The sequence below is a fragment of the Bison bison genome, unplaced genomic scaffold (assembly GCF_000754665.1).
Source record: "Bison bison bison isolate TAMUID 2011002044 unplaced genomic scaffold, Bison_UMD1.0 scf7180017864156, whole genome shotgun sequence".
NCBI classification, from domain to species: Eukaryota; Metazoa; Chordata; class Mammalia; order Artiodactyla; family Bovidae; genus Bison; species Bison bison.
The window spans coordinates 853,785-867,259 of record NW_011494728.1 but is presented as its reverse complement, the minus strand read 5'-3'; positions in this window follow the sequence as shown (position 1 = coordinate 867,259).

Below are 13,475 nucleotides of genomic sequence, written 5' to 3'. Positions count from 1 at the left end.
CCAAATTTACAGATACACACAGAACAATTCTCTCTGAAAGAGACCCAATAAACTAACTGAACAATTCTTACACATCAGATAAATGACAGGATATCCAAATAAAAATGGGTGCAAAAAACTGAAACTCACATCATAAGCCCCAACCTCAATACAGCACCATACAATCAGGAGGGAATCCCCACTCTGAGCTTCTCCCTGAGGAGTCACAGAATATCTAGCAAATTTTAACACAAGGAAAGTCAATTATAATGATACAGGTATCAATTAATCAAAAGCATAAAACAATTATGACCATTTATATACTCCAAATAGGAACATTTAAATATATAAAGTAAAAATAACATATCTGAAGGAGGAAATAGGCCACAGTAAAATAACAAAAGGGGACTTCAATAGGCACTTTCAATAACAGATAGATCATCCAGATAGAATATCAATAAGGAAACATCAGACTTAAGCTCATATTAAATCATATTCAGAGCATAAATATTAAATATATTCAGAGCATTCTATCCAACAGTAGCAGAATAAACCTTCTTCTCAAATGCACATGAAACATTTCCCAAGATAAATTATATGTTAGTCCACAAAGCAAGTGATAACAAACTTAAGAAGATGGAAATCATATCAATCATCTTTTTAGGCTATGATGATAGGTAACCAGAAAACAATCATAAGAAGAAAAATAGAAAAGTCACAAGTATGACATGATTAAACAACATGCTCCTGAGCAATCAATGAGTCAAAGAAAAATCAAAGTGAAATCAAAAAATTATATTGAGGCAAATGGAAACAGAAACACGTCTTATCAAAATCTTGGGGATGCAGCACAAGCAGAGGAGAAGGGAAGCTCATTTTAACACCTACATTAAAGAAAAAGGAAGATTTCCAACACCTAACTTTACATCTTAAGAAACTAGAAACAAAAAAGAAAAACTTAACCCAAAGTTAAGAGAAAAAGAAATAATGCATACCTGAACATAAATAAATAAAATATAGACCAAAAGACAATGTAAAAAATCAACGAAACTAAGGACTTTGTTTTTGAAAAGATAAACAAAATACACAAACATTTAGTGAGACACAATAGGACAAAAAGAGAGAGGATAGAAGTAAATAAAATTATAAATTAAAGAAGATATTACAGAGAATAACATAGAAATACTTAGGACCATAAAAGACTACAATGAAAACATACTTCAAGAAAAAAAGCAATCTATAAGAAATGGATATATTCTTAGAAACATACAAATTATTACCAGGAAGAAATAACAACTATGACTGGAATCAAGATGAATCAGTAATCAAAAACCTCACAACCAAGAAAAGTTCAATACTAACTGGCTTCACTAGTAAATTCTACCAAACATTTAAAGAACTAATACCAATTCTTCTCAAACTCTTCCAAAAATAGGAGGAAACACATCCAAATTCACTTTATAAGGGCAGCATCAACTGCATGCCAAAGTCAGACAGGGGCTTCCCTGGTGTCTCAGATGGTAAAGAATCTGCCTGCAATGTAGGAGACTCAGGTTTGATACCTGGGTTGGGAAGATCCCCTGGAGAAGGAAATAGCAACCCACTACAGTAAGCTTGCCTGGGAAATCCCATGGACAGAGGAGCCTGGCGTGCTATAGTTCATGGAATTGCAAAGAGTAGGACACAACTGGGCAAATAACACTTATACACATTCAAAGTCAGACAATGACACTACAAGAAAAAAAAAAATATATATATATATATGGGCCAATATCCTTGATGAACATAACTGCAAACATCCTCAACAAAACAGTAGGAACCAAATTTAAAAATACATTAATAAGCTCATGATCAAGTGGGATTTCTTTAAACTGAGATGTGATGCATGGATGGCTCAATATCTGTAAATGAATAAACTAAAATGAAGGATAAATACCATATGAACATCTCAGTAGATAGAAAAATATACATGACAAAATTCAAAAGCTTTTCATGATAACAATTTTCAATAAACTGGGTATAGAGAAAAGTTATCTCAAAATAATAAAGGTCATATATGACAAACCCACAGTTAATATCATACTCAACAGAGAAATGCTGAAAGCTTTCCTTTGAGGTCAGGAATATACAATAATGCCCACTCTCATCACTTCCATAAACATAATGCTGGAAGTTCTAACAAGCAATTAGTAAAGAAATAGAAATAAAGGCATCTAAATCATATAGGAAAAAGTAAAATTGTCTCTATTTGAAAATAACATCATACTATATGTAGAAAACCCTAAAGATTCCACCAAAACAGTTAGAACAAATAAATGACTTTAAAAATTTGCAGGAGCCAAAATTCAGTATAAAATTCAGTTGTGTTTCTATACATGAACAAGATATCTGAAAGAGAAATTAAGAGAACCATCGTGTTTATAAAAGCATCAAAAGATAAAATATTTACAGAAAATTTTTACCAAGGAGGTATAATATCTGTACTGAAAAACTGTCAGACATTGATAAAGAAACTGAAGAGGACTCATATAAATATAAAGGTGTTCTTTATTCATGGATTGCAAGAATTAATATCTGAAAAATATAAAATAATATTCATACTGTCCAAAGCATTTCTACAGATTAAGTGAAATTTATACCAATATTTCAATGAAATATTTTACAGAAATTAAAAAAAAATTTTGAAAGCACAAAAGATCCTAAATACCCAAAGTAATACAAAGAAAGAAAAGCAAAGATGAAGGCACCATACTTCCTTATTTCAAACTATATTATAAAGCTATAGTAATCAAAACAGCATGGTATTGATATAAAACAGACAAGCAAATCAGTGAAACAGAACAGAAAGCCCAGAAATAAACCCATGCATATACAATCAATATATCCATAAGAAAAAAGGCAAGAATATGCAATGGGAAAAAATAGCCTCCTCAACTGATGGTGGTGGGAAAACTGGGTAGAAACATGCAAAAAGATGAACATAGACCCTTAGTTTAAGTATTCCAATTTTAATGAAGAAAGAATTTCAGAGAATTAAAAATGCCTTATTAAGCACACATGTCATGCTATGCTTGTACAAGGGAAGGAGAAATTGATATGTTTCTAACTCATATAGCCTTCTTAATTTACTGAAACTATGTATTTTCCTGTTTCAATTTTTTTTTTTAGATTCATAGTCACTAATATTCATTAGAATATTATTCACAGAAAAAGTGATCCACTTATTTTGTGTTTTCTTGAATCTGATCATGAACCAGAGATTTTTTTTTCCCAAGTGAGTTTCATCTCTAAAAGAGAAATAGTCTTTCTCAAAACAGAGGAACTTTGAGAGAATAACATTTACCATTCTGGCATGAATGTCACCCTGTTATGAACAAATCTGACAAAGAAGTGTGGTCTCTAAGCTACCTACTTTCCTGCCCATCTGTCTCTATGGCATGGCGCCCTTACTCAAAAGGCATTGCCAATTTTATTTTGAAAAAAATAAGTCAATACAAGGTGAAGTAAATCATCTCTGTAGAAGTAGAATTTGCATCGCAAAAAAAGAGTGATTTTTATTTCGGTTGTGTTTACTTTCATTTTTGCTATTGCTTTTCTTTAGCCAAGGGATAGGAGAGGAATCTCAAATAATATGGGGAGAAGAAAGATTCAAAACAAAAAATTCCTGTTATTTCCCTATTTAAACTGGCAATGTGTGAAATCACAAGCATAATTGTATTAACGAGGTCATTCTCAGTAGCATCATCCACATTAATTAACTGGCTCTCCTTATAAAATACAATCCTTAAAAAAGAAAGAAATGAGAGTGAAATGAAGAGTTCTCAAACTTTGCTTCACAGAACATTTTACCATTGAGATTAGGCAATTTAAGAACATACTAGCAGTGTGCCTAAGAGATAAAGGCATCAACCAGCAGCCACTTCATCCAAATGAAATCACTTGAAAGACATCACCATCCAATCTAACATTAATAGAACAATAAAAATGATCTCAACCACAAAACTTTTATATTATTTTCTCGAGCTTATATTTCAAGGAACTCAAGAAACCTGGATAAGAAATAATGAACTATAATCCTTAGTAGGTCTTCAAATTGAATTGACTTTATTTTTCTTTACTTTCAATGTATTTTCTATCTTCAAAAAAACAACTGTATTAAAGTCAAATATATGTTTTCTATAGTAGAATATGTTTATGCTCATGCTGCAATTACAGAAAGTTGGCATTATTTCAAAAAGTATCATTGATGAGAAACAAGGCTAATAATTTTCCCTACTAGTATTTGTTCTCAAGAGGTGTGGAAAGCTGTACAATAACTGTAGACCAACTGTTAGAGCTCTCACATTAAATAATGCTGCCTAGAGCTCTTACATTAAAATAATGCTGCCTATAGGAAAATGCCTAATGGCTTTTATATCAAGAATATAAATTGAAAAAAAAAAATCTTTTACTTCCCTCATGATGTGTACTTTTCTTGAAAAATCTTGTGTTTTTCCCCAAGGTAAATATATTGGGTGATATCTTACTCAGATATTGTAACACAAAATTTCACCACTTATTCTTTTTGCCTAATGCAACTAAATAATATCTCATCAGCTATGTAACATACTTTATACAAAATTGTATGTATATATCATTTAACAAATACATCTAAACCTTCAGATCTTTTTGTCAAAGAAGTTTTATTATAAACTGGAAAATTCCTAAAGAACCATTTCACATTCTGGGTCAGTCCATGCATCCATTCACCCACCTATGCATCCATCCATCCATTACTTCACATTAAATTAAACCCTGCTTCCAGGGATAGTGATGTGCATATTAATAGCAAGCAGAAATCATTTATACACTGATGAGAATGACAGAGTGAAAGCCTGGTGACCCAAGAGGGTTTAGGGAGATTTTTTAAAAAGAAACTAAATCAATGAGATATATATGAATGTGCTCCAGAACCCAAGGGCTTCCCTGCTGGCTCAGATGGTAAAGAGATTGCCTGCAATGTGGGAGACTTGGGTTCTATCCCTGGATCTGGAAGACCCCCTGGAGGAGGAAATGGCAACCCACTCTAGTATTCTTGCCTGTAAAATCCCATGGACAGAGGAGCCTAGCAGGCTACAGTCCATTGGGTCACAAAGAGTCATATACGACTGAGTGAACCCAAGGGCAAAATTGTAGAAATTCTTTTTTCTTCATTTTACAATGGTTTTCTTCCCATTGTAAAAGGAGGACAAGAAATGATGATAGCACTGATATTTATTGTTTTATATTAACAGATTTGACTATGAAGAGCTAAGCACTTGTATAATGTCTTTTGTTTGTTCAATGCAGTATGATGTGAGAGCATCAACTGACAAGTGACATAGGACAAGAGGTGGGAGTTTTAGAGAGTGAAGACAAGTAATGAAAAAGTCTTATGATGAGAAGCAAAGTTCATTCACTATAGAAAAATAATGGGATCTAAGAGCTGTATTAAGGACCCATTTGCATTATCAGTATGAAGTCATAATCATTTACCTTCCTGGTTGTGTGATTTTTCTGTAACTTCTGGGCAGCTGGTTTCATTAGTTTAGGTTTCTATCAAGTAGGTGCAATAGAGTTGAGAAGGAGCTATAATAGCTCCTTTGTAGTAATCAATTAAAAAATCTAGATGGATTTAAAAAGGAATAAAGACAGGAAAGAAGAGGGTTCGGTGAATATTGTATAATATTTACAATGTCCGTACCTCACAGTAGACCTTGCATAATACTTTAAAATTTATTACTTCATGCTCTATTTCTACCTCAAGTTCAGTATCGATCACCTTTTGCATGTATTACAGAGCAATACAGGTATGCTTGCAGGCAAGAACTCAATTGTCTATCCATAACTGGGGGCTTTAAGGAGCTATAAAACTGCATGAACCTGTGTGTGTGTGTGTGTCTTCATGTGTTTTCATTTCACTCTCTGCATGGCATAGCATTTGTTCTAGACTGATTTCCAAGGAAATGATAGCTGGCTATGATGCAGTATTTATGAAACTATATATTTGGAGTAAAATTATAAAACGGAGTTAAATTACAAACCATTTTTAATGTGTCCCAAATTTGAACATAAAGTTCATAAATTATCTATGATAAAGTCCAGTATAGATATACATTTTTACTCTAAAAATTTGTAAAACTGTTCTTCATTCAATTCCACAAATGTAACAACTGTGAAACAAATGATTTGAAAATTACATATGACAAAAATTAATTCAAAGAAATTAATTCTTCTCAGATGAAGAGGCTCTTGCAACAGTCTTTCACTTTATTGTAATTATTTAATAATTTTGCACATCATGATAAAAAATCTCTCCCATAAATAAAGGACAATAAATTAATGGAAGAAGAGAAGACACTACTTCAGTCTCTTGAAATGCAGTTGCCCTATAGTGAAATATGGTAACTTCTCAGGACATACACTTTAGCCTCTATCATAAACTCTCTGGAGAACTCCACCTGAAAATGTTCTTATACTACAGTATCAAATTTATTTCAACACAGTATTTTTAACCTATTACAAGAAACACTGCTGCGTATATGAATAACTTTTGTAAAGAATGGAAAACTATAATAAAAAACAATTTTCAATAGATTTTTCATCTCCCTAATTCGAAAATCCTAAATAGCATATTGAAAAGCAGAGACGTTACTTTGCCAACGAAGGTCCGTCTAGTCAAGGCTATGGTTTTTCCAGTGGTCATGTATGGATGCAAGAGTTGGACTGTAAAGGAAGCTGAGCGCCGAAGAATTGATGCTTTTGAACTGTGGTGTTGGAGAAGACTCTTGAGAGTCCCTTAGATTGCAAGGAGATCCAACCAGTCCATTCTGAAGGAGAGCAGCCCTGGGATTTCTTTGGAAGGAATGATGCTAAAGCTGAAACTCCAGTATTTTGGCCACTTCATGAGAAGAGTTGACTCATTGGAAAAGACTCTGATGCTGGGAGGGATTGGGGGCAGGAGGAGAAGGGGACGACAGAGGATGAGATGGCTGGATGGCATCACTGACTCGATGGACGTGCGTCTGAGTGAACTCCAGGAGTTGGTGATGGACAGGGAGGCCTGGCGTGCTGCGATTCATGGAGTCACAAAGAGTTGGACACGACTGAGCGACTGAACTGAACTGAATTTGAAAATCAGTTTCAATATACTAAAGACCTAAATATAACTGTATTTCAAAATAATACACTGAGCCTCATACCTTATCCATTTCATTTAACAAGTCAGCTTTCTCCTCCTTTAACTTATAATGCCCAAATAAATAGTTATTTTGGTATATAAAATAATAAAATTACAAAAATTTTTATCATGATCACATTATCACCCAGAGTGAATGTAAATTCAAGGAATATTTTTAATATCGCTACTTCCAGACAACTAGAACTCCATAATGTACCTTTAAAGAGATACTAAGTGTAGCAGAGTTTACCACTTGAGTTTACCAAAATTGGGAAAGTAAAAAAAAGTTGCTGAAAGAATTCTATGCACATGACAGAATCATAAGTGTCTTTAATACTGAAATGAATTAGTAACACATCAGCAATAGCTTCTCTTCCAATTATAAATATTACCTGAAATTTTATTCTTTGTCTCTAAGTAATGCAAATTGGGAAAGGAGTAGGTCAAGGCTGTATATTGTCAAACTGCTTATTTAACTTATATGCAGAGTACATCATGGGAAATGCTGGACTTGATGAAGCACAAATTGGAATCAAGAGTGCCAGGAGAAATATCAATAACCTCAGATGTGCACCACCATTATGGCAGAAAGTGAAGAAGAACTAAAGAGCCTCTTGATGAAAGTGAAAGAGGAAAGTGAAAAAGTTGGCCTAAAACTCAATATTCAGAAAACTAAGATCATGGCATCCAGTCCCATCATTTCATGGAAATAGAAGGGGAAACAGTGGAAACCATGAGAGACTTTATTTTTTTGTGCTCCAAAATCACTGCAGATGGTGACTGCAGCCATGAAATTAAAAGACGCTTACTCCTTGGAAGAAAAGCTATGACCAACCTAGACAGCATATTAAAAAGCAGAGACATCACTTTGCCAACAAAGGTCCTTCTAGTCAAAGCTATGTTTTTTTCAAGAGTCATGTTTGGATGGGAGAATTGGACTACAAAGAAAGTTGAGCACCAAAGAATTGATGCTTTTGAACTATGGTATTGGAGAAGACTCTTGAGAGTCCCTTGGACTGCAAGGATATCCAACCAGTCCATCCTAAAGGAAATCAGTCCTGAATGTTCATTGGAAGGACTGATGCTGAAGTTGAGACTCCAATTCTTTGGCCACCTGATGTGAAGAACTGACTCATTGGAAATGACCTTGATGCTGGGAAAGATTGAAGGCAGGAGGAGAAGGGGATGACAGAGGATAAGATGGTTGGAAGGCATCACTGACTCAATGGACATGAGTTTGAGTAACCTTTGGGAGTTGGTGATGGACAGGGAGGCCTGGTGTGCTGCAGTCCATGGGGGTTGCAAAGAATAGGACAGGACTGAGAGACTGAACTGAAGTGAACTGTCTAATTGTTTGAGCTGGGACATGAAAATTCTCCTACTCTGTCACTACTGTTACACCAACATTTACACCCAGACTGGAAACTATATCATCAGCTCCTCTGGTTCTCAGTCCTTTGGACTGGGTCTGAATTACATCACCAGCTTTTCTGCCAGCTTGCAGATGGCAGATCATCGGACTCCTCAGTCTCTGCATCCATGTGAGCTGATTCCTTACAATAATATAATAATATTTAGGCAATAATCTAAAATGCAAAAATATAGAACACTATAAAGAACTTGTGACTAGAGAAAGGCTATTTTATAAATTCCCTTCTATAGACACAGCAGCAAGTATATTATATAATAAAGTTGCTATGAAACCACAATAAAAATGATTATATCCTAAGTAGTATGGCCCAGAGAAAAATTCTAAATTATATGTGAATTTGTTAAAATTGAGTGTTATTTAAAATTTAAAAAATTTAGTTTAAAATATCTAAAAGTTTAGTATTAAATACTTAAATTTCAAATATTAGGCTTACAAAATGCAATATTTAAAATTGCACTGGATACAAATAGTGATCTTTTAAAGTTTTCCATGAAAATACAAGGAAGTAGAACATTCTTTCAGATAAATAATAGGACACTTGATACCATGAAACATTAACAGAAGGATTTAGAACAATTTTAATGCACCATCAAAATGTTTGGTAAGTGTAGTTATGTCTTTAGTGATGGTCAGAAAGCAAAGAGAAAAATATGCAGGATTGGTAAATATTATAAAGGTTTTAGTTGAATTATAGTCAAGTAATCATTGTTAAGTGAAAAGTATTAGTGTTTGAGAAGATTCTAGAATATTTCAAAATAGGTAAGGATAATCCTATAAATATTTAAAGCTTTATTAACTCAAGGTTTTAAATGGCACGTATTTCAGAATTGATTGTAGTGCTACTGGCAATAATTTTCAAAATTTACTTTTCCACATGAACATGCTTAAGCTAGACTTCCAGAGGCAAAGTGATAGTTTGAATATTTCAGATGAATTAAAATGTTTTTCTAATATACATAAACACTTTTAGGTAAAAATCACTCAAATGCATAATAATTTAGTGCCCCAGAATAAATTTGTCTCAAATACTTTAAATTTAATTGTAATTCAATTTTCCAACACAGGATCAAAAAGATATCCTGCTTAAAAACAGCTAAAGCAATTGAATATGAAGTTAATATGTTAACAAATTAGAAAGGAAATTTTTGAAAAGTTGAATAAATGATATGTGTATTCATACATCTGAGACTTTGTTTTTTTCTTATTATTTTTAAGAATTTCAAACTAAAATCTACCTTTTTAGCATACAATTTTATGATTTTTAACATACATAGAGAGTCATGTAACCAGCAATACAATTAGGAACAGTTTCATAACTTCTTTCCCAGGCAAATTCCCTCATGCTGTCATTTTAACCATACTCTCTGCTATTCTTAAATCCTTACCAACAACTTGTCAGGTCTCAGTAACTATAATTTTGTCTTTTCAAGAGTAAATTTTTTCTTTCTTTTATATATATTTAAGACTATATTATCTTTTGAGACACAATCTATTATTTTTTTTTTTAATTCACAATTTTCATCTATTCCATAAAAGTATTTTTCTGGAGTGCTTATCATCTACATCTTTTTGTTTTATTTTTTAATATGTATTATATCCTTTTCGATTACTTATTTTTAAAGTATTTTTTTTTAATTTGAGACAATTATTTTAAAGATGTTCTCATGGGGAAAAAAAAAAAAACAAGACTAGATTCCGGCTAATGACCTTATGTCTATTTTGTTTAGTATGTAATTCTGACCTAGTAAATAAAGTTAACTGGGTTTTTCAGTCAGGAAATATATTCTTCTTTCCCCTGGAAATAGACTTGCAAATATGGTCTATTTGTATGATTCCATATTTATATCCACCTCCTCTATTTCTCAAAAGTAAATAACATCTAGAAATGATCCTTACAGCAAGTTCTGTTAACCTTCTTCAGTTTTGCAAACGTGAGATTTAGGCTTTGCACCTTAGGTTATTCCAACACCCTTCCTGTAAATTACTCTGGTGGCTCCTTCAGAGAGACCACTGTGGTAGTTTCTCTGTGCTTCCTACCATAGCTACCAGCATCCCTTCCACTTACTACCTGTTGATTTAAGCAATGTGGGATCTCCTAGCCTCTCCAGAAATAATTTGCATGTTGTTTCTTTTGCCCTTTAATATTGTATATAATTTTTGAGAAAATAGGTTAATTTTATGCCACAATCTTCTAATTAAAAATACCAGATGTAGCATTTCTCCAAACATCACCTCTCAGCTTTCAAAGTTTTCCACAAGGTACATTGGAGCTCTGAGAAATACCATCTATATGGTGCAATCTGGGTAGATCTGGAATCTTAGTTCCTGGTTACATCACAATCCTTGCATACTCAGGATTCACACTGCTTTTCTTGGAGAATGTTTATAATATATGCACTTCCAATTAATGGAATTTTGCAAACATCAGGCTCTCATGTTTTGCTTCCCTTTTACACTAATTTGTAACCAGAGAAATAGAGTATGTACAGAGATATTTTTTTCTCTCACTAATCTGGAAAGTATAGAGCCCACCTTAATTTTCTAAGACATAATTTTTCAAAAGCACACAGATAGAGATCAGATTTAAATTGTACTCTCTAAAACCCAATCTTAATTATTTTATCACAATTAGCTCTCCTGTTCATTCACACTATGCAGACGAATGCCAGAATATTCAGAGTTTTTAATTAAAAAGTGACTGTAGTGATATATAATAACTAAGCAGTCGACACACTGTAATTGCATCATTATCATTGGTTATCCTAAGAACTTCATAATAAATGCTAAAATGTCCCAAGAAGCCTATTCGTAACAATATATACAATAATAACTAACTAGAATTAATAGAGATCACCACAGCAATTGCTTCCTTTTCAGGAAAATTATGTGGTCTATTAGTTAATGTGAAAAAAAATCCATTATGATACTAAATTGTCTCTCTGTGCAACTCAATAATGCCCGAAAACAACGTTCTGGAAACTTTGAAGTCATTTTCAGAATTATAAAGTTCAATGGTTTCTACAAGCAAGTGCCTCAAATGTCACTTTACCACAGTTCTGGAAAATACCCCATTCCTGCTCCCTTCCAACAAAAACACTTGTATACATGCACATGCTCACATATACAGTATACACACACGTGCCAAAACACAAAGGTATGTGAGTGTTAGAACTCTTGAATCGAAGCCCCTTCAATGACTAAATAATAAATCAGTTCCAAATTGCAATACAGACTTCCAAAGCACTAAGATTTGACCAATGCAATCATTTTCTGTTTTGTGTTCTTAAAATATATATCTAGATGCCTAGTGATTATCATACTCTGTCATCTTTCATTCATATTAATTTTTTAAAATAATCTGCCATCCTCAACTCCAACATTGTATTAAATTCTAGTCAACTTTAATGACTTTAATGAAGTCTTTTCATATTTAACATGTTTAAAGCATCATGCATGCTGTCATAACATCATTTCACCATAAAAGGTATTCCTATTATCTTCCCAACCTTTTTCTCATTTCTTCTTTCCATATATTTCTTCTCTAAACTCACCTCTGCCTATCTCTTGAGAGAAATAAATCTGCACTGAACACTCATACATTTCTTCATCTGCAGGTATCACTCTATTTTCAAAAGCCAGTATTTCTTCTCTAACTATAGCTAATCATTAAGAGTTAGCTCATGTTCCAATTTGTCTGTAAAGTTTTCACTGATCTTCCAATCCCCAGTGTATTCTCCTTCTTAAATTTCTTTAAAACATTTACCTCAACAACTCATTGATGCATTTTCTATATTTTTGTCACATTATCTTTTCATAATCAATTTTTTATATCTTCCATTTATATTAATTATAGTAGAAAGAAAAGACATCTTTGCTTATCTTGATAGTCATGAAACATTTGGTGAATTTGTTCAATAAACACGTGACTAGTTCACTGTGAACTTATTTTCTCTGTACATTACTTAACTGATTATAATGAATCTTTAATGGTGGCATTTAGCCTAAAACTCTGGATAAAAAAAAAAAAAAAAGTTCAGAAATCCTTTCCCTAAATCCTCATATTCAATGATTCATCTTTGCATAAGTTTAATCTTAAACACAATTTAAAATTTCCATTATATATATATATATACATATATATTATTCCTGGAATATAATTGACGTTAAAAGAAACCTGTTGTCATTCTTTTTAATTTAAACATTTAGGGTTTAGAAATACGTTGGTAACATTTTAAGTGTGTTTAAGTAGGCAATGTTGGCCATTAGCTAAGGGAAAAAAACTGAGTCAAAGAGTCATAAATATTTTATTCACTTGCTGTTGACCATGGAAAATCACTGAATTTCTCTAAAGCATACCTGTCTTTGCTCAGACTGCTGTAACAAATACCATAGGGTAGACAGGTTAAATAAAAGATATTTACTTTTCATAAGATGATGCTGTTAAAGTGCCACATTCAATATACCAGCAAATTTGGAAAACTCAGCAGTGGCCACAGGACTGGAAATGGTCAGTTTTCATTCCAGCCCCAAAGAAAGGCAATGACAAAGAATGTTCAAATTACCATAGAATTGTACTCATTTCATATGCTAGCAAGATTATGCTCAAAATCCAAGCTAGGCTTTAGCAGTACATGAAGTGAGAACTTCCAGATGTACAAACTGGATTTAGTAAAAGCAGAGGAACTAGAGATCAAATTGTCAACATATGCTGGATCATAGAAAAAGCAAGGGAATTACAAAAGAACATCTACTTCTGCTTCATTGACTACGTTAAAGGCATTGACTGTGTGGATCAAAACAAACTGTGGAATATGCCTAAAGAGATGGGAATACCAGACCACCTTACCTGTCTCATAAGAAACTTGC